At 47.5% G+C, this 20726-nt stretch overlaps 1 protein-coding gene and 1 non-coding gene across 9 annotated transcripts in view; both read right to left on the minus strand.

Annotated features, from left to right (window-relative positions):
- Window positions 1–15195, minus strand: part of TMC5 (transmembrane channel like 5) — a 77104-nt gene extending 61909 nt beyond the window's left edge. For 2 of the 8 annotated variants that reach the window (XR_014840623.1, XM_021086537.2), the window contains exon 1: window positions 13355–13960. The gene's annotated coding sequence lies outside the window, so the exon portion shown is untranslated. Of the gene's footprint in view, window positions 1–5832; window positions 6237–13354; window positions 13961–15050 lie in introns of those variants that run through there. The other 6 variants (XM_085017391.1, XM_013995619.3, XM_021086536.2 and 3 more) reach the window with 6 other exon arrangements.
- LOC146404509 (U6 spliceosomal RNA) lies at window positions 14743–14844 on the minus strand. The gene has a single exon (XR_014842666.1). It is a non-coding gene; the product is annotated as a U6 spliceosomal RNA (small nuclear RNA).
- Window positions 15196–20726: the final 5531 nt, after the last annotated feature.

A 20726-nucleotide genomic window follows, 5' to 3' on the forward strand; every position in this document is an offset into this window, starting at 1 on the left:
ATTTCACAAAGACTGGAGGCATTTTTGGCTGTCACATCTTGGGTGAAGGGTGCGATATTTGCATCTATTAGACACAGGCTAAACATCCTACAATGTCCAGGAGAGCCCCTCACAGCAGAGAACCATCAAGCCCCAAATGTCTGCGCTTTTCCAGGTTGAGAAACCCTGACCTCGAGGAGATGGTTTAGGGAAATGCTGTTCAATCCCTGCAGACGCAGGGAGAGGCTGCGAATTTGGTTCCAGACAACTCGCAATAAAGGCAGTCGTGTGAACTTTTCCGTTTCCCAGGCGATAGCAGAGTCATGTTTTCATGTACTGTGGTCTATGACGTGTGCAACAGCATCATGTCCACACAACCAATGTACACAAAAACATTTCATTACCAAATAAAGCTACTTTATTGCTAAAAATGTCAATCATTACCTGAGCCTTCAACGAGTCTCAATCTTTTTGCAACAGTAACATCAAAGCTTCCTGTTCACAGATCAACATAACAGATTAACCAATGAGACCCGCTGGGAAGGGTTTGGCCCAAAGAATTCCCACAAAGAAAGAATAAATCATAACGAAAAGTTGGAAATACTGCGAGAATTATCAAAATGTGACAGAGATACAAAGTGGGCAGGTGGAAAAATGGTGCTGACAAGCTCAACACAGGGTTGCCACAAACTTTAAACATTTAAAGGTTTACAGCATAAAACAACCAAATGAGGTGTGCCTACAGAAGTTTCTATGAAGAGAAAATTGTTCTATACTGTCTAATACGGCAGCCACTAGCCATCGTATCTTTTTTCTTTTCTTTCTTTTTTTTTTTTTTTTTTTTTTTTTTTTTTTGGTCTTTTTGCCTTTTCTAGGGCTGCTCCCACTGCATATGGAGATTCCCAGGCTAGGGGTCTAATCGGAGCCGTAGCCACCGCCCTACATCAGAGCCACAGCAACTCAGGATCTGAGCCACTTTTGCAACCTACACCACAGCTCATGGCAACGCTGGATCCTTAACCCACTGAGCAAGGTCTAGGGATCAAACCTGCGACCTCATGGTTCCTACTCGGATTTGTTAACCACTGCTCCATGACGGGAACTCCTCTTTTTTCTTTTTTTTTAAATTAAAGTATAGTTGAGGAGGAGTTCCCATAGTGGCGCAGCGGAAACAAATTTGACTAGCGACCATGAGGTTGTGGGTTTGATCCCTGGTCTCGCTCAGTGGATTAAGGATCCAGCGTTGCCATGAGCTATGGTGTAGGTCGGAAGACAAGGCTCGGACCCTGAGTTGCTGTGGCTGTGGTGTAGGCCGGCAGCTGTGGCTCCAATTCAACTCCTAGCATGGGAACTTCCATATGCTGCAGGTGCAACCCTAAAAAATTAAAAAAAAAAAAAGTATAATTGATTTACAATGTTCTGTCAATTTCTGCTATACAGCAAAGTGACCCAGTCCATACAACATGTACCTACTGAGTGCTCAAAATGTGGCTAGTACAACTGAGGGACTGAATTTTTAATTTTATTTAATTTTAATTAACTTCAATGTAAATAACTATAAGTTGCTATGATGCCACCAGTGCAAGTTTAGGGAAGGAAAGGAGAGTGAAGCTCGGAGCCTAAAGGAACTCCCGACATTTAAAGCATCACTGATGGAGTTCCCGTCGTGGTGCAGCAGAAAGGAATCTGACTAGGAACCATGAGGTTGCAGGTTCAATCCCTGGCCTCACTTGATGGTTAAGGATCCAGCATTGCCATGAGCTGTGGTGTAGGTCACAGATACAACTCGGATCCCACATTGCTGTGGCTCTGGCTGGTTCTGTAGGCCAGTGGCCACAGCTGCGATTAGACCCCTAGCCTGGGAACCTCCCTATGCTGTGGTGTGGCCCTAAAAAGACAAAGACAAAAAAAAATTTAAAAATAAAAAAAATAAAGTATCACTGATCTATGTGTATCGGGGAGCATCAAGCTGGGTGCCCAGGAGAGGCACCCGGGAGCTTGGCGGACAAGGGGAACTGGGGGCTTGCTGGAGATGGGGACCCATGAATCACTAGGTGACCAACCTGTCTCAGTTTTCCCAGAATGTTCTCAGCTTTAGCACTGGAAGTTCTGTCTCCTGGGAACCCCACCCATCCCGAGAAAACCACCCTAGCTCAGGTCCCATTCCCAGAAGTTTAAATTCAGTGTGTCTAGGGCAGGGCCTGAAAATCTGCCTTTTTATCAGGTTTCCCAGCGGGATTCTTCTGGGCACCAAGGTTTGAGAAATCCAAGGTTTGAGAGGCTGCGAGGAGCCACAGGGAGGTGGGAGGGGAAGAGGAAACGCTGGGTTGCTCGTGCCTCGGCAGCTTGGCGATTTCCTGCCTGGCTGGACCGCCCCAGCCTATCCAGAAGAGCCAGGACCCCTTTCTGGGAGGACCAGACACTGCATGAGGTGCACATCATGGGCTCCCGCACCCACTGAGGCCTCCTGGAAGGGATGGGCGACCTGCTACCCGAGGAAGGACCCTGCTTCCTGGAGACCCTTTGTCTTCCGCCTCCCCACTGTCCGTGTGCTCAGAATCCTGCCTGGAGCAGGGGAAAATGATAAACTTTAAGGCCCCCTGGGTGGGGGATCCTCCCCTTTCTCTACCACTGGGTCTCAGAAAGGCAGGAGGGGGCAGGAAAACCACATTCACCTTGATCCATCCTCTGTGACCCTGGGTCTGTATCAAGCCTCCCTCTTTTAGAAAAAAGGAAAAAAAAAAAGAACCCCTTTCTGCATTCAATTCTAGGACTAGAAGCTTACTTTATTTTATGTTATCTTATGTTTTTTGTCTTTTTAAGACCGCACCTGCAGCATATGGAAGTTCCCAGGCTAGGGGTCCAATCACACCACACCACAGCTGCAGCCACAGCCACATGGGATCCTAGCTGTGTCACATCTGCGACGTATACCCGGTCACGGCAACGCTGGATTCTTAATCCACTGAGTGAGGCCGAGGATCGAACCCAGGTCCTCATGGATACTTGTCGGGTTTATTACCACTGAGCCACCATGGGAACTCCACTTAGTTCTTTTTTAAAAAGATTTTCTATTAAAGCATAATTGATTTACAATGTTCTGTCAATTTCTGCTGTACAGAAAAGTGACCTAGTCATATATATATATATATATATATATATATATATACATTGTTTCTCATACATTCTTTTTCTTCCATCATATTCTATCACAAGTGATTGGATATAGAAGCTTAGTTCTTAATCAGACTAATTCAGATTCCTATAACAATCCTATTATAATGCCTATTTAAACCAACATTATATAACACCATCTAAGTATTATTGTTCCAGCTTTGCAGACAGGAAAAGAGAAACAGAAACCAATGATGACAAAGCAATGAATATGTATATGGCAGACACCGTCGTGAGAGCCTGACAGGTGTTAACCCATTCAAGCCCTACCACAGCCTAAGTAATAGGTGCTCTTATTACCTTAATTTTACAGAGAAAGATATGAAGGCACAGAGAAGTGAAGCATCTTGGGCAGGAAACACAGCCAGGAGAGAGTGGGATCCAGTTCATAAATGTCCCTTCCGCTCAGGGCAATGGATTCTCTCTTTTCATCTTTGTTCAACATTCACGTTTTGAATACGGTCATCTTTCTGCCCCGGCTGAGTCAGTATGAAGTTAAGCATGGGAAGCTTCTAGATTTAGTGCTATTTGCAGCAGGGTGAGGAGTTGTGCAGGGAGTGAGGTGTGAGCATGGGATGCAGAATTAAGGGGTACCCCAAATTCCAATAATCAAAATAAATAGTATTTTGATGCCTTTTTTTTTTTTTTTTTTTTTTTTGCTTTTTAAGGCCACACCCGAGGCACATGGAAGTTCACAGGCTAGGGGTAGAATCAGAGCTACCACTGCAACACCACAGCCATAGCAAAAGCAATGTGGGGTCTGAGCTGTGTCTGCAACCTACACCACAGCTCACAACAACCCTGGATCCTTAACCCACTGAGTGAGGCCAGGGATCCAACCTGCATTTTCACGGATACTAGTCAGGTTTATTACCACTGAGCCACAGTGGGAACTACGGTGCCATATTTTAGATTCCACATATAAGTTACATCATATGGTATTTTTCTTTCTTTTGCTGACTTACTTCACTTGATATGAGAACTTCTGGTTGTATCCATGTTGCTGCAAATGACATTATTTCATTCTTTTTTATGGCTGAGTAATACTCCTTTCTACTTTTAAATGCTACCCACCTAGATTTAAACAAACAAGTTAGGGCTTATAAAAACCCAGAGATCTTACCCCGTCTCTGATGTCTTTCCCTACGAATAAGGAGCATCTTTCCTAGAAAGGACCCTGCCTAATGATTAGCATTCCATCACTGTGGGCTTATCTCTGGGAACATTGAACCTGAGGCGGCTGGAAATAACCTGAGCAGTAATACAGTCCAAGCTCCCCCTGCTCCATTCCCGGAGCTCTCGTCAAACATAATCAATCATGTGATCCACTGAACTTTCAGAAAGTTCCACCTGACACTGCCTCTGAGGAGAGGACCCTTCCTGGCACAACAGGGCTCTAAGCTCCACCGCTGGGCATCCTTCTCCTCTGAATTCCTTTTCCCCTTTTCCAGGGCAGAAGGAATCTAGTCAAACAACAACAATACGAATAATCATAAAGCCAGCACCATTGCTAAGCGCTTAATTGAGCCCCGCCACCAGGCTAAGCCCTTCACACCCATAGCAATTGAATCCTCAAGCCACCTAGTGGATAGGTAGGATTACCGCCATTTTATGGGGATTGCTGAGGCCCAGAGAGGTTAAGACATTTGGGAAGACAGAATGGGATTCAAATGCTTGCCTCATGGCCTGAATTTTTTTTTTATTCTTTCCTTTTTTGGCCTCCCTGTGGCGCGTGGAGTGTCTGGGCCAGGAATTGGACCCAAGCCACAACTGCAAGCTCCATCACAGTTTGGGCAGCACCAGATCCTTAAATCCACTGTGCCTGGCTGGGGATTGAACCTGTGTCCTGGTGCTGCGGAGACCCTGCCGATCCCATTGCACCACAGTGGGAACTCCTTTTTTTTCTTTTTCTTTTTTTTTTGCTTGAGCTTTGGCCACCCTCACCATGATCATCCTCACTGTTAGCAGAGAAAGGAAAGAAGGATGAGACGAGAGAGGAGGCAGAGGGAGAGGCACCATTTGTTGGGCGCCTAAGTGTACCGTATTTTTTTGATTAGCTTTGATCACTGCTCTTGGAGGCAGGAGCTTTTAGCACACTACCCATTCTACAGACAAGCAAACGGAGTCCAAAAAGGTCCAACTCACCCAGAGTTTCCCAGTGAAGACCGGGGAAAGCCCAGATTTCAGCTTAGGCAGACATCGCTAGAGCTTCCTCTACAGCCAACACACTGGTCTGCCTCCCATTTCCCCAATCATCATTCTTTCCTCTAACAAATATTTTCATTCATTTATTTATGTATTTGTTGCTTTTCAGGGTCGCCCCCGTGGCATATGGAAGCTCCCAGGTTAGGGGTCAAATCAGAGTTACAACTGCCAGCCTATACCCCAGTCTCATCTGTGACCTACACCACAGCTCACGGCAACGCCGGATCCTTAACCCACTGAGCAAGGCCAGGGATCGAACCCGCAACCTCCTCGTTATTAGTCGGATTCATTTCCACTGTGCCACGAGGGGAACTCTTCCTCTAACAAATATTTACTGTGCATTTATTCTGAACATGACATCTGGGGCTAAGCAAGAGGACAGCCCCCGTTTCAGCCTCCTCCCGTGACTCCCCCCAAAGGCTCCCCATCATTTCTGTGACCCCCCCGCCCCTCCTTCAAAGCACCCTCTCTCACCTGCTCCCCATCCTAAAGGAATACGCAGGCATTTCCTCTCCACTCTTCAGAATCGGCGGGTCCTCTTTTCTTACCAACCCATAAAGCCCATTTTGTCTGCCTTAAACACAGCCTGGCTGGCTCGCCTGGTCACACCACTGGGCTCCCAGGGAGGGGACGTTTGCCAGCTCACGGCTGTTTCATGCCACCCTGGCTATCATCGCTCCCCTTGCTGGCTGGCCAATGAATACCTGAGTCTCGCCCATTTAATGCAGATCAGTCCTTGACGCCCAACTGCCTGGCTGCACCATGGCCTCTGCATTCTGGGTTGGGGTCGGGGGTGCTCGGAGAAACCCTAACTCAGGGCCCATATTGTGTATTTATTTCTTCCTGAACCCCAGCCCCACCCTCTCGTCAATGTTCGTGCAGCACTGGTGCAATAAAAGGGGCAAAGTTCTTCCTAGAGGCTGTCTTATTTCTTGGACACCACAAGGAAGTTAGTACGGTTAGAAATGTTTTATACAATAAAGCATGCAGGAACAGAATGCTCCACTAGACACCCTCAGGCACGGGCCACTTTGTCCTGCAGGTTCAGCCCCTGAGAAAACAATGTCCCGACAGACTTAACATCATGATGATGACGACATGTCTCTCCCAGCCACGCAAGAGCCAGCCCACCCTCAAGCCTGACTTGAATCAGAATCCGACTCGGCTTTTTACGGCTCTACCCCTGGGAACGTCAATGCCCACCCCCTGCCATTAGCAAAATGGGGACAACATACTTTACTTCTCGCCAGTGTTGGAAGGACCCAGATATGTTAACCTAGGAGAAAGGTTGGATTTTTTTTTTTTTTTTTTTTTTTTTTTGCTTTTTCTTTTAACAGCCCCACCTGTGGCATATGGAAGTTCCCAGACTAGGGGTCAAATTGGAGATACACCACAGTCATAGCAAGGCAGGATCTGAGTCGCCTCTGTGACCTACACCTAAGCTGATGGCCACAGTGGATCCTTAACCCACTGAGCGAGGCCAGGGATTAAACCAGAATCCTCATGCAGACTACATCAGTTTCTTTTTTTTTTTTTTTTTTAGTGTGTGTGTGTTTTTAGAGCTGCACCCACGGCATCTGGAGGTTCTCGGGCTAGGGGGTTGAAAGGCGCTGGCCTACACTACAGCTCACCACAGCAATGTCGGATCCTTAACCCATTAATCGAGGCCAGGTATCAGACCCGTGTGCTCATGGATGCTAGTCGGGTCCCCCCCCAATCCCCGATTTTTTTTTTTTTTTGGTCTTTTTGCTATTTCTTTGGGCCGCTCTCGCGGCATATGGAGGTTCCCAGGCTAGGGGTCCAATCGGAGCTGTAGCCACTGGCCTACGCCAGAGCCACAGCAATGCGGGATCCGAGCCGTGTCTGCAACCTACATCACAGCTCACGGCAATGCCGGATCCTTAACCCACTGAGCAAGGGCAGGGACCGAACCCGCAAACTCATGGTTCCTAGTCGGATTCGTTAACCACTGCGCCACGACAGGAACTCCCCCTGCTTTTTTTTTTTAATGGGTTTGTTTCTGTTATTTAAAAAAAATTTTTTTTATTATAGTTGATTTACAATGTTCTGTCAATTTCTTCTGTACAGCAAAGTGACCCAGCCATGCATATACATATATACACACATATATATACATTCTTTTTTTGCATTATCCTCCATCATGTTGCATCACAAGTGATACGAGTTCCCCATGCTATACAGCAGAATCTCTTTGTTTACCCACTCCAAATGCAAGGGTTGACTTTTTTTTTTTTTGTCTTTTTAGGGCCGCTCCCGCAGCATATGGAGGTCCCCAGGCTAGGGGTCGAATTGGAGCTGTAGCCGCCAGCCTACACCACAGCCACAGCAATGCGGGATCCGAACTGCATCGGCCACCTACACCACAGCTCATGGCAACGCCAGACCCTTAACCCCCTAAGCAAGGCCAGGGATCGAACCCGCAACCTCATGGCTCCTCATCGGATTTGTTAACCACTGAGCTATGATGGGAACTCCAGGTTGAACCTTTTAAACGCTCATGTTATTAATGGTTCAAGTTCCCAGAGAGAAACCTCAGCCACAGGAATGCTAATCCTCCAGGACTCTCATCTCTAGGAGGAGGACTCTTTATTCAGAGGGAAAGAAAGACAGAAGTGGATGATCCAGAGCTGGGTAAGGGGTCCATTATTTTTACAAATGCCCAAACAAAGAAGTTTCCTATGGCATTTGGATCTGGGTGGGTAGCATTTCAAAGAAAAGAAGGGAGTTCCTGTCACGGCTCAGCGGAAACGAATCTGACTAGGATCCATGAGGACGCAGGTTCCATCTCTGGCCTCCATCAGTGGGTTAAGGATCTGACACTGCTGTGAGCTGTGGTGTAGATTGCAGAAGAGGCTGGGATCCCGTGTTGCTGTGGCTGTGGTGTAGGCTGGCAGCTACAGCTCCGATGTGACCCCTAGCCTGGGAACCTCCATGTGCCGCAGGTGAGGCCCTAAACAGACAAAAAAAGAAAAAAGAAAAAGAAAAGAAGAAAGTCCTCTTTCTACAATTCCCAAGATTTGGGGGACCCTAATTACTGGTCCCAACCTCAGATGTGTTACAAACGCCACCCCCCCATAAATACAAAATAACGGCTTTCCAAATGTGAGGGGGATTTTCTCCTGTCTGGACAGAGATTGGCTTTACAAATGGTCTGATCAGAGGAAAGACCATAAAAGGAGAGGAGATAGGTAGTGATCTCCAGGAAAGTGGCTTTAGCTGCCCCAGAACTGTCCCTCTGGGGTTGAGATGATGGTACCCGGCAGCGTGTGTGTCGGGGACCACGTGAATTTTGGGGTCCTGCCTGCCAGGCAGTACAGAGCTGAGCCACCTTGGAGTTCGAGGCAAAAGGACACACCAGGAATTGTTCTGTGACTCTAAGTCAGGGTGTCTCGACCTCAGCTCTGCTGACACGGGGGGCAGATAACCCTGTCGTGGGGCCGTTCTGTGTGTCGTAGGATGTTTCTCAGCATCCCTGGCTGTGGATGCCTGTAGGACATTTCTCATCACCACCCCTGCAAGCTGGGATGACCAAAACTATCTCCAGGCAAAACGCCTCCAGTTTGAGGGAGGAAGTGGATGGGCCTCTGGGCTGAGAATAGCTGGGATTTGTCACACTGAGTAAATTAGAGTTTCTCCTTGAAACTTTGAGAAGAAAATAAATGACAGCAGCTGAGCTCTGCTGGAGTAAAAAGACATCAATCTTTTTTTTGCTTTTTGCTTTTTGCTTTTTAGGGCCGCATCTGCAGCATATGGAAGTTCCCAGGCTACAGCTGCTGGCCTACACCACAGCCACAGCAATGCCAGATCTGAGCTGCATCTGTGACCTACACCACAGCTCACGGCTGGATCCTTAATCCACCGAGCAAGGCCAGGCTTCGAACTTGTGTCCTCATGGATACTAGTCAGATTTGTTTCTGCTGCGCCACAATGGGAACTCCTCAATCATTCTTGAGGTCAAAGAGGCCTCCCCAGCTACACATGTGCAGAAAGGCTCATTGGGGTTCAAAAAGGGAGGGGATGCCAGGCCACAATAAGTTGTGCTAACCTCCCATAATCCCTCATGCTGGACTCCCTATTGGCTAAAATTTGCACACACTTATTGATTGGGGAGGGCCCTGGATCCAATCAAGTGTGAGAAATAAAACAAGACGGTTGGCCAGAGGACAATAAAGACCCAGAAGAACTGCCCCTACATAGGTGATTTAAATCACCCCTTTTGCAGTTCCCGCTGTGGCTCAGCAGGTTAAGAACCTTACATAGTTCTGAGAGGATGCGGGCTTGATCCCTGGCCTCACTCAGTGGGTTAAAGATCTGACGTTGCCACAAGCTGCAGTGTAGGCTTCAGATGCGGCTTGGATCCCGCCTTGCTGTGGCTGTGGCGTAGGCCGACAGCTGCAGCTCCCATTCGACCCCTAGCCTGGGAACTTCCATATGTGCAGGTGCAGGTGTGGCCCTAAAAAAAAAATTTTTTTTTTTTAAAATAAATCAGAGTTCCCATGGTGGCGCAGTGGGTAACGAATCCAACTAGGAACCATGAGGTTGCAGGTTCAATTCCTGGCCTCGCTCAGTGGGTTAAGGATCTGGCATTGCCGTGAGTTATGGCATAGGTCTCAGACGCGACTCAGACCCTGAGTTGCTGTGGCTGTGGTGTAGGCCAGCAGTCGCAGCTCCAATTTGACCCCTAGCCTGGGAACTTCCATATGCCGCAGGTGTGGCCCTAAAGAGCAAAACAAAAAAAACAGCAACCAAAAAAAAAAAAAACCACAGAGGATGGCAGCATAAATGGAAATACATGGACAGTTCTGAGAAAGGATAGCTGTGTCATTGGGCTCTTTATTAATTTCCCTTAACTTCCTCAGCTTTATAATAGAGATAATTCTAACTACAGAAGTGGCTGATGTTTATCGTGACTTTGTTCTTATAGGAATGTTGATTATATTTAATGTCCATGGTAGCCCTGTGAGTTTTGAGTATTACAATCATCCTTTTATAGATGATCATTTGAAGTACAGAGAGGTTAATTACTGGGCTTAAGGTCACAGAGCTAGGAAGTGGCAGAGGCAGGACTGGAACCCAGGCAGTCTGGCTCAGAGCCCAGGTTCATAGATCACTAGAGCTGTGGCTTCGCACAATGCCTGGCACAGAGTCAGCAGAATAGATGTTAAGGACTCTGATTCCACTAAAAGGCGGGGATCTCTGCCCCCACCAAGTGCCCACCTCAAAGGAAGGGGAGAGCACAGCCCTTTCCACCCCGTGTCAGCTTTACTGTCCCCAGAAACTGCCCTGGCGCACTTTAGGGCGGTACTTGTCCTATTAGAACACATAGCTCTCCAAGGATTTGACGGCTGGACACCCCTAGAAGGAGACACTCTAGACGAGAAGGGGTTCAAGGGAAGGGCACTTTATGTCATCCTCCTTGGAGAGTTGAACCTGCACATTGACAGATCCAAAGGCCAGGAATAGAAAGAGCATCACGCATCAAATAATATGAGCAAAAACACCTGCCATTTACCACATGCCAGACCCTATGTCAAATGCTTTCTCTCTCTCTCTCTCTCTCTTTTTTCTTTTTGGGGCCGCACCCAAGGCATATAGAGGTTCCCAAGCTAGGGGTTGAGTCAGAGCTGCAGCTGCCAGCCTACACCACAGCCATGGCAACGCCTGATCCTTAACCCACTGGGTTGGCGCCAGGGATCAAACCTGCATCCTCATGGCTATTAATCAGGTTTGTTACCACTGAGCCACAACGGGAACTCCTCAAATGCTTTCCAGACAGTTCAGATTATCCCTCCAACAATCCTGTGAGGTCCTATTATTGTGCCCATTCAACAGATGAGGGAACTGAGGCTCGCAAAGCAACATGCCAGAGTCCCAGAGCTGGGAGTTACTTTGAGATGATCTTTGAACGGAGGTCTAGGTAGAATAACCACCACACAACTATCCTTGCAAGCTGACATCCTCCTCCCAAAAGCTGCAGCAAGGAATCAACTGAAGCAGAGAGGACTTAGTGCCCCTTTGTCGAACAAAAGGACACAGGTCCTCGTGACCATCTCCCTGCACGATGGATAGACAGCAGGAGGCAGGGTCACACCCTTCCCTCTGCCCTGGGCACGGGGGCTTCCCAGGAATACTCCAGAGGCCAGACAAGGGCCTTGGTCCTGTGGACTACACAGCAAGCAGGAAAGCTCCTTGGGTCCCCCTGCCCCGGTGCCTCCTGGAAATGGACTCTCCTGCTGTGCCAGCCCCTCCACTCTGTACTGGGCAGACAGCATTTACTGTAGCTTATGTTTATTGCCAGGCACTGGTCTGAGAGCTTTATCTTTATTTCATCCAGACAAAAATGATATGGGGTCAGTACCATCATTCTCCTCATTTTCTGGATTAGGAAACTGAGCACAGAAGAACTAAGTAACTTGTCACACTCACACTAGAAGGTGACGGAACCTGGATTGGACATCGGACCACAAAGACTTTATGGTCAACTAGACCTGCGTTCAAATGTCAGCTTCTCTACCAGCCACCACTAGGACGTCCCCCAGGTGACCCCTCAGTTGACCTAACCTCTCTGAACCTCAGTCGCCTCATCACGACTGTTGTCAGGATAAAAAGTAATATATGTGCCTTATTCATATGACAAGAATGTATGTATGTATGTATTTTTGGTTTTTTAGGGCCATACATATGGAGGTTCCCAGGCTGGGGGTCGAACTGGAGCTGCGACTGCTGGCCTACACCACAGCCACAGCAACTCAGGATCCAAGTCACGTCTGAGATCTACACCACAGCTCAAGGCAACGCCGAATCCCCAAGGCTGGGATCTAACCCAGATCCTCGTGGATCCTAGTCGGGGTCATTAACTGCTGAGCCACAAAGGGAACTCCCAACAAGTATTTATTGAGCATCTACTATGTACCAGGCACTGAGGATATATCTGCAAACAAAACAGAGGGAAAAAAAAAAATCCTACCCTTGTGGCATGAACACACCAGCAGGAAGGCACTTGTGTGTTAGCTCAGTTAATCCTCACAATAACCCACAGGTTAGCTACTGTTACAGCCATTTCACAGGTAGGAAGACGGGGTCTCTGTTTACTCCTGCCTCCCCTTCATCCTTCTAGTAAATAGTGGGACCTGGATTAGACATTGACGTCCAGTCTCTGGAGTTTGACTTCCTGGTTTCAAATCCTGCTAGTTCCTTCTGATCGCTGTGTACAAGGTATTCCATTTGTCTGGGTCTGAATCGTGGGGAAAATGGGACCAGGAGATTATCCCAGGGGAAATAACAAAATCTACCTTCTAGGAAGCACTTCTTGACTTCCCATCCGTCACACAGAAGGCTCACCGAAACCCTATGAGGGACGTCCCATGTTTACCCCCCCACACACACTTTTTAAACAGAGGTGGAAAGTGGAGCCCAGAGAGGGTAGGTAATTTAACTAAAGGCGCACAGCGCATACACAGAGTGATTTCATAGCCCGGGCTCTAACACACCACCCCCCCCCCCCCGCTCCCCGCCACTGTCACGCAGAGAGGTCTGCGGGTCTGGCAAGGTTGACCGAGCGCGGGATAAAGCCGTGTGCTGATCGTTTCCTTCCGGCCCCTGCGCGGCCCGCTGCCCGAGGCGGGGGTGCGTGGCGCGCGCTCCTCGGAAGCTTTCCTAGCGCAGGAGATCCGCGGGCGGCGGCCGGGAGCTGGCCACGGTCTCGGTCCCCCGGCTCCCCGATGCCCGCCCCCGGATGTTCTCCCCCGAGAGAACCACCATCCACCCCAGCGCGTTCCCGCTCCCCGCCACCGCTGCCACCCCGGGCCACGTCACAGCAGCCCCGCGCTGGAGACACACCCCGCTGGGCTGCCGCGTTCTTCCCATCCATCCCCTCTCGGAGCCGGGAATGGGCTCCTCCACGCCGCCCCAATTCGGCGGATACCTGGGAAAGCAGCCCCACCGCCTGCCCCGCGACCAGGCAAGCCCGCCTTACCTCCGACCTGCGTTCGCGTCCCCGGCTCCTGGCGCTCTGGTCGCCGCCCTTTGGGCCTGCCCGTCGGGCGCATCGGCGACCCCAGCCGGGGAGCCGGTAGGCTGCGCGTCCCGGCACCCGCGCTGGACTTCCTGCCTGGAGGGCCGATCGTTTTCTTCGTGGAATCGAGCCAGGCTCCTGCGCGTGTTGCTTTAGCACACCTGTTGGCATCCGAGACCTCTATTCACTGCCCCGAGTCTGCCTTCATTTTTTCCTTCCATTGAGCAAACCTTAGCAAGCGCCCACCAGATGCCAGCGCGCCAGTTGGGGACCTGGAGGGCGCAGGGGCTAGGGCTGCGTTCTCCACGATGGCCACATGTGGTATTGAGCACTTGAAATTGTGGCTTCAACGACTGAGATGTGTCTAAGCCACAGGACTGAAGAAGAAATTTCAAAACATTCACTAACAAGAATTAAATTGAATATTAAAACGATATTATTTCAGACATAGCTTTTAGAATAAAATGAATATTAAAATTAAATTCAGAATTTCCTGGTGGCTCAATGGGTTAAAAAGATCCTGCATTGTCACTGCTGTGGGGCCGGGGTAATCCCTGCCCCAGAACTGGGATTTCTGCACGCCCTTGGAAGCCCAGCCAATAAATGAAATGCAATAATAAAATGAAATAAAATAAAAATGTTTCTGTTGTGGCTCAACCAGCTAAGAACCTGACTAGTATCCATGAGGATGCAGTTCCACCCCTAGCCTCACTCAGTGGGTTAAGGATCCAGCATTGCTGCAAGCTGCTGCATAGGTCACAGATGCGTCTGGGATCCACTGTTGCTATGGCTGTGGTGTAGGTCAGTGGCTGCAGCTCCAGTTGGACCCCTAGCCCAGGAACTTCTATATGTTGGCAGGTGGAGCCCTACAAATACATACATACATAAATAAGCTCACCTATTGCTCCTTTTCTAAAATATAGCTAAGAAAAAATTTTTTAAAGTTTTCTCCTATTATATTTCTCTTGGAGAGTGCTGGCTGATCTTGAGCAGGAACCCGTAGGGTAGTCCAGTTGTCCATTCTGGAATCGATTCAGCCTTTTCTTTTTCTTTCTTTCTTTCTTTCTTTCTTTCTTTTTTTTTTTTTTCTGTCTTTTTAGGGCCACACCCATGACAGATGGAGGTTCCCAGGCTAGGGGTCCAATCGGAGCTGTAGCCACCAGACTACGCCAGAGCCACAGCAACGCCAGGTCCCCGCCACATCTGTGACCTACACCACAGCTCACGGCAACACCCGATCCTTAACCCACTTCGCGAGGCCAGAGATCAAATCTGCACTTTCATGGATACTACTCAGATTCATTTCTGCTGAGCCACGACCGGAACTCCAATTTTCCTTTTTTCTTTTTGAAAATATGGAACGCTTCATATTTGCATGTCATCCTTGCACAGGGGCCATGCTAATCTTCTCTGTATCGTTTCACTTTTAGTATATGTACTGCTAAGAGAGCAGCAATTCAGCCCTTTCTTATTTCCTTCAGGAAACATCTGGGGAAGACCTAGCAAGCACCAGGCATGGCACTTGGGTTAGATGGCAAACTCAAGGGCTCCCAGGTGAAATCTGAAACTGGCCCTGGTACACGGAGGGCAAGACGAAGCCAAAGAGGCAGTCATGCCAGATTGGTAGGTGGCAGGGCTAATAAATAAGGGACTTTACCTATGAGGCTTGTCTCGGATGCAGCAGGAGTAGATCTCTGCCTGTGCCCAGCAGAATCTTTAGTTTATAGTCACATATCCTGTCCAGAAGGTCTCAACAGCATCTTTCTCTGTCAAGGTTGCCTTCTCCAAACTGACTCCCACCCGTGGGAAGGGTGGGGAGAATGTACATTCCAAGGATCGGGGAGGGGCCAGGAACCCCTGATTGCCTGGGGCTGAGTGTCTGGTCATCTAGCGGTCACGGCCTCTCCATGACCTCCTCCAACAAGCGGACTCTGGGGGAACAGAGTAGTGAGCAAAACAGATACTGCCAGTGGCTTCGTAGAGTTGACCGGTCAGTTGAGAAATGTCTATTAAATAACATGTCAGGGACCAGAAAAGCAACCTAAGGAGTGGCGGGAAATAATTTGCAAATCACGTGTCTGATTAAGAGTTAATACCCAGAATATATGAAGAACTCCTACCATGCAACTACAACCAAAAAAAAAAAAAAAAAAATCACATAGCCAGGTTTTTTTTTGTTTGGGGTTTTGGGTTTTTTGGGGGTTTTTTTGGTTGTTGTTTTTTGTTTGTTTGTTTTGCCTTTTATGGCCACACCTGCAGCATATGGAAGTTCCCAGGCTAGGGACTGAATCGGAGCTGCAGCTGCCGACCTATGCCACAGCCACAGGGGATCCAAGCCACGTCTGCAACCTACACCACACCTCACAGCAACGCTGGATCCTCAACCCACTGAGTGAGGCCAGGGTTCGAACCTACATCCTCATGAATACTACTCAGATTCGTTTCCACTGTGCCACAATGGGAACTCTAGATAGCCAGATTTTTTAATGGGCAAAGGATTAAATAGGCATTTTTCTACGGAAGGTATAAAAATGACAAGCACATGAAAATATGCTCAACATCACTAATCATTAGAGAAAATCAAAACCACAATGAGATATCACCTCATATCTATTAGGATGGCTATTATCAAAAAAAGAGCAACAACAACAACCACAGAAAACAAGTGTTGATGAGGAATCTAAAGAAATCTAGAGTTCCTGTTGTGGCTCAGTGGTTAACAAATCCGACTAGGAACCTTGAGGTTGCGAGTTTGATCCCTGGCCTTGCTCAGTGGGTTAAGGATCCAGTGCTGCCATGAGGGGTGGTGCAGGTGGAAGACACAGCTCGGATCCTGTGTTGCTGTGGCCATGGTGTAGGCCAGCAGCTGGAGCTCCCGTGGGACCCCTAGCCTGGGAACTTCCATATGCTGAAGGTGTGGCCCTAAAAAGCAAAAAAAAAAAAAAAAGGAAAAGAAAAAAGAAAATGTGGTATATACACACAGTGGAATACGGTGCAACCTGAAAAAGGAGGGAATTATATCAATGTCGTGTAATAACCTATAATGGAAAAGAATCTGAAAAAGTATATATCTGTATCCATCCATATAGGTAGATATAAAACTCAGTGATATCAAACTGAATCACTTCGCTGTACATCTGAAACATCGTAGACCAACCATCCTTCAGTTAGAAAAATATACATGAGGACAAGAAAAAAAAAGAAGGAAATTCGGACACATGCTACAGTATAGATGGACCTGGAGGACAGGATGCTGAGTGAAATAAACCAGTTACAAAAGGGCACGCAGTGTAACATTCTACTCACAGAGTGTGTCTAAAGACATAAAAATCATAGACAAAATAGAAAGGGGTGGGGGTGAGCGGAAGAGAGAGAAGGAGTTGGCGTTTGGCAGGTATAGACTTTCAATTTTATAGGATGAAAAAGTTCCAGAAATCTGTTTAGAAACAATGTGAATATATGGAACACTACTGACCTGTAGGCTTAAAAAAGGGTTAGGATGGCCACTTGGAAATTCCCTGGTGGGGTGCAGTGGATTAAGAACCCAGTTCTGGGAGTTCCCGTCGAGGCTCAGGGGTTAACAAACCCGACTAGCATCAAGGAGGATGCAGATTTGATCCCTGGCCTCACTCAGTGGGTTAAGGATCCGGTGTTGCCCTGAGCTGTGGTGTGGGTCACAGACGTAGCTGGGATTCTGTGGTGCTGTGCCTGTGGTATAAGCCAGCAGCTACCAGCTCCCATTGGACCCCCTAGCCTGGGAACCTCCATATGCTGCAGGTGCAGCCCTAAAAAGACCAAAAAAAAAAAAAAAATCCAGTGTGGTCAGTGCAGTGACTCAGGTTTGATCCCTGGCCTGGGAACTTTCACATGCCAAAAAAAAAAAAAAAATAAGGCTAAGATGTTAATTTTAATGTTATATATATTTTACCACAATTTTAAAAACTTTATCATGATGTAAATGCAGTGGTGATTATTGCAAGCAAGGTGGTATGTGGAAGTTCCTGGATCAGGGATTAAACCCAGACTCCAACAGCAACCCCAGCCACTGCAGTTATAATGCCAGGTCCTTAACCCACTGAGCCACAAGGAAACTCCTGAGTTAATTTTACATAGTGAAATTCTCTGGAACTGTCCTGTTTGGTGGTAGAATTAATAATAATGACAAGTGAAAATTAATCCACTTAAATAATTACTTAAAGTCAATGTTAAGTACAGAGATTCCATTTTGGGGGGTTTTGTTTTTGTTTTTTGGCTGCATCTATGGCATGGCATGTGGATCCACCATACCCTAAGTAAGTTTTATTTTATTTAACAAGCTATCTAAGTGCTATTATTGTTTATTATTTTAAATAAAATAAAATTGGGTGTTCCCGTTGTGGCTCAGCAGTCTAAGAACACAACACAGACTCTGTGAGGATGCAGGTTCGATCCCTGGCCTCTCTCAGTGGGTTAAGATTCTGGTGTTGCTGTGACTGTGGCGTAGGCCTGCAGCTGTATTTCCGATTCGACCCCTAGCATAAGAACTTCCATATGTCGTGAGTGTGGTCCCAAAAATAAAAGAAAGGAAAAAAAAAGAAGCAGCTGCCTACAGTGGCTCGGGGGGCAGTAGAGGTGTATGTTCAATCCCCAGCCCCCCGGGGAAGTGGGTTAAAGGATCTGGTGCTGCTGCAGCTGTGGCACAGGTTGCCTCTGTGGCTTGGAGTCCGTCCCTGGCCTGGGAGTTCCCACGGTGGCTCAGTGGTAACGAATCTGACTCGTATCCTTGAGGACACGGGTTTGATCCCTGGCCTCACTCAGTGGGCGAAGGATCCAGTATTGCTGTGCCCTGCTGTGTAGGTTGCAGACAAGGCTCCATTTGATGTTGCTGTGGCTGCGGTGGAGGCTGGCAGCTGTAGCTCTGATTCCACCCCTAGCCTGGGAACTTCCATATGCTGTGGGTGTGGCCCTAAAAAGAAAAAAAAAAAATTCAGTGAGGACCCTACAGCCCATGAATCCTCAGCTTCGTCATCTTCAGCATGCGCTTTAAACGTGTGTACACCGCTTTACAGTCTCCAAACACCCGTTATCACATTTGACACCTACACAATGCGATAAGAAGGATGCTAGTGAAGAGTCATACTCCACTGCCCCCCCCTCCCGCCGACTCCAATTTCTCTTTTTTCTTTATTTTTAAATTTTATTTTATTTTTTGGCCATGCCCGAGGCACGTGAAAATTCCCAGGCCAAGGATCAAACCGGCACCACAGCAGTGACCAGAGCCACTGCAGTGAAAACGCTGGGTCCTCACCCTGCTGTGTCACAAGGGAGCTCCCTTTTATTTTTTAATTAAGGTATAGCTGCTGTACAATATTATTTAAGTTACAAATGTACAATAGTGAGTCACAATTTTTAAAGGTTATAAATCATTTATAGTTATTATAACATATTGGCTATCGTCCCCATGTTGTACGGTGGATCCTAAGAGCTTATTTCATATATAATAATCTGTACCTCCTAATCCCCTCCCCCTCCCCCTTTCCCTCTCCCCACTGGGAACCACTAGTTTGTTCTCTGCTTCCTTTTTTCCACCTGTTCCTTCCTGAGCCAGGGATCAAACTCAAGCCACAGCAGAGCCTGAGGCGCTGCCATGACAACGCTGGATCTTTAACATGTTGTGCCACAAGGGAACTCCCTGTTTTTTTATTTTGTTTTAATTTATTTATTTTGCTTTTTAGGGCCACACCCACAGCATATGGAAGTTCCCAGGCTAGGGGGCGAATCAGAGCTGTATCTGCAATCTACACCACAGCTCACATCAGCTCCCCAACCCACTGAGCAAGGCCGGGAATTGAACCCACATCCTTGTGGATACTGGTCAGATTCATTTCTGTTGCATCACAATAGGAAATCCTCCCTGTTTCTTCTTTATTATATTCACTAGTTTATTGTATTTTTTAGATTCCACATTGAGTGATCTCATACAGTATTTGTCTTTCTCTGACTTATTTCACCTAGCACAATACTCTCCAAACCTAACCATGTTGCTGCAAATGGCAATATTTCGTTCTTTTTTGTGGCTGAGTAGTATTCCATTGTACAGACATACCACATATTCTTTATCCATTTATCTATTGATGGGCACTTATGTTGCTTCCATATCTTGGCTATTGTAAGTAATGCTGCTATGAACTTTGGGGTGCATGCATCTTTTCAAATTAATGGGGGTTTTTCAGATATATACCCAGGAGTGAGATTGCCCAAACCCCAATTTCTGATGAAGAAACAGATAAAACCAGGGGATTTTTCCAGACCAGTTTACTCAGTGGTAAAAGAACAGTGATTCAACCACATCTTCTGACTCTGATAAAGGCATTTTTTTGTCTTTTTTTTTTTTAATGGATGCACCCATGGCATATGAAGGTTCCCACGCTAGGGGTCGAATAGGAGCTGTAGCTGCCAGCCTAAGCCACAGCCAGAGCAATGCAGGATCTGAGATGTGTCTGCAACCTACACCACAGCTCACAGCAATGCCAGATCCTTAACCCACTGTGCAAGGCCAGGGATTGAACTGGAGTCCTCATGGATACTAGTAGGGTTCATTAACCACTAGCCATGACAGGAACTCCTGATAAAGGCATTTTTATCTGACGCAGAAAGGCTGTATGTGCAGTGGTTAGTCATGCAAGCCATGGAAGTTGTACAGAAAAGACTTTGAAACTTGCCTCCACCACTCCCTAGATGTGTGATATGAAGAAAGTTGCTAGCCCTCTCTGTACTTTCATTTTCTCAATCACCAAATGGGCTAATAATAGTACCCACCTCATAGGGTTGTTTTGAGGGTTGAATGAGATGAGATCTGGAATGTCTAACCGAGCCTCAACAGGAACTCCTAAAGTGTTGTTTTTTTTTTTATTTTATGTTTGTTTGTTTTTTGTTTATTGCTTTTTAGGGTCACACCTGCGGCATATCGAAGTTCCCCGGCAAGGGTTGGAATTGGAGCTATAGCTGCTGGCCTACACCACAGCCACAGCAACTTGGGATCCAAGCCGAGCCGTGTCTTCGATCTCCACCACACCTCCCGGCAACGTGGGATCTCAGCCCCACTGATCAAGGCCAGGGATCGAACCCAAATCCTTACGGATACTAGTCGGGCTCAGTTACCCCTGAGCCACAATGAGAATTTCCCTCAGGTATGTTCTTGAATTGCTCCCAATTGTGCCCAGATTTCTTCAGCGAACCTGATGTGGGGGGACTGGAAAGTATGACACCATCTATTTTTGAGGCGGTAAAACTAAGGCACTTGGTCACAAAAGGGATTTGACTCAGGGCTTTGGGAAAGAGTGGCTCTGAAACT

This window comes from Sus scrofa, chromosome 3 (assembly GCF_054392235.1).
Source record: "Sus scrofa isolate SSC_HxYL_T2T_F1_AM1 chromosome 3, Sscrofa_HxYL_maternal_Yorkshire_Landrace_v2.0, whole genome shotgun sequence".
Lineage (NCBI taxonomy): Eukaryota > Metazoa > Chordata > Mammalia > Artiodactyla > Suidae > Sus > Sus scrofa.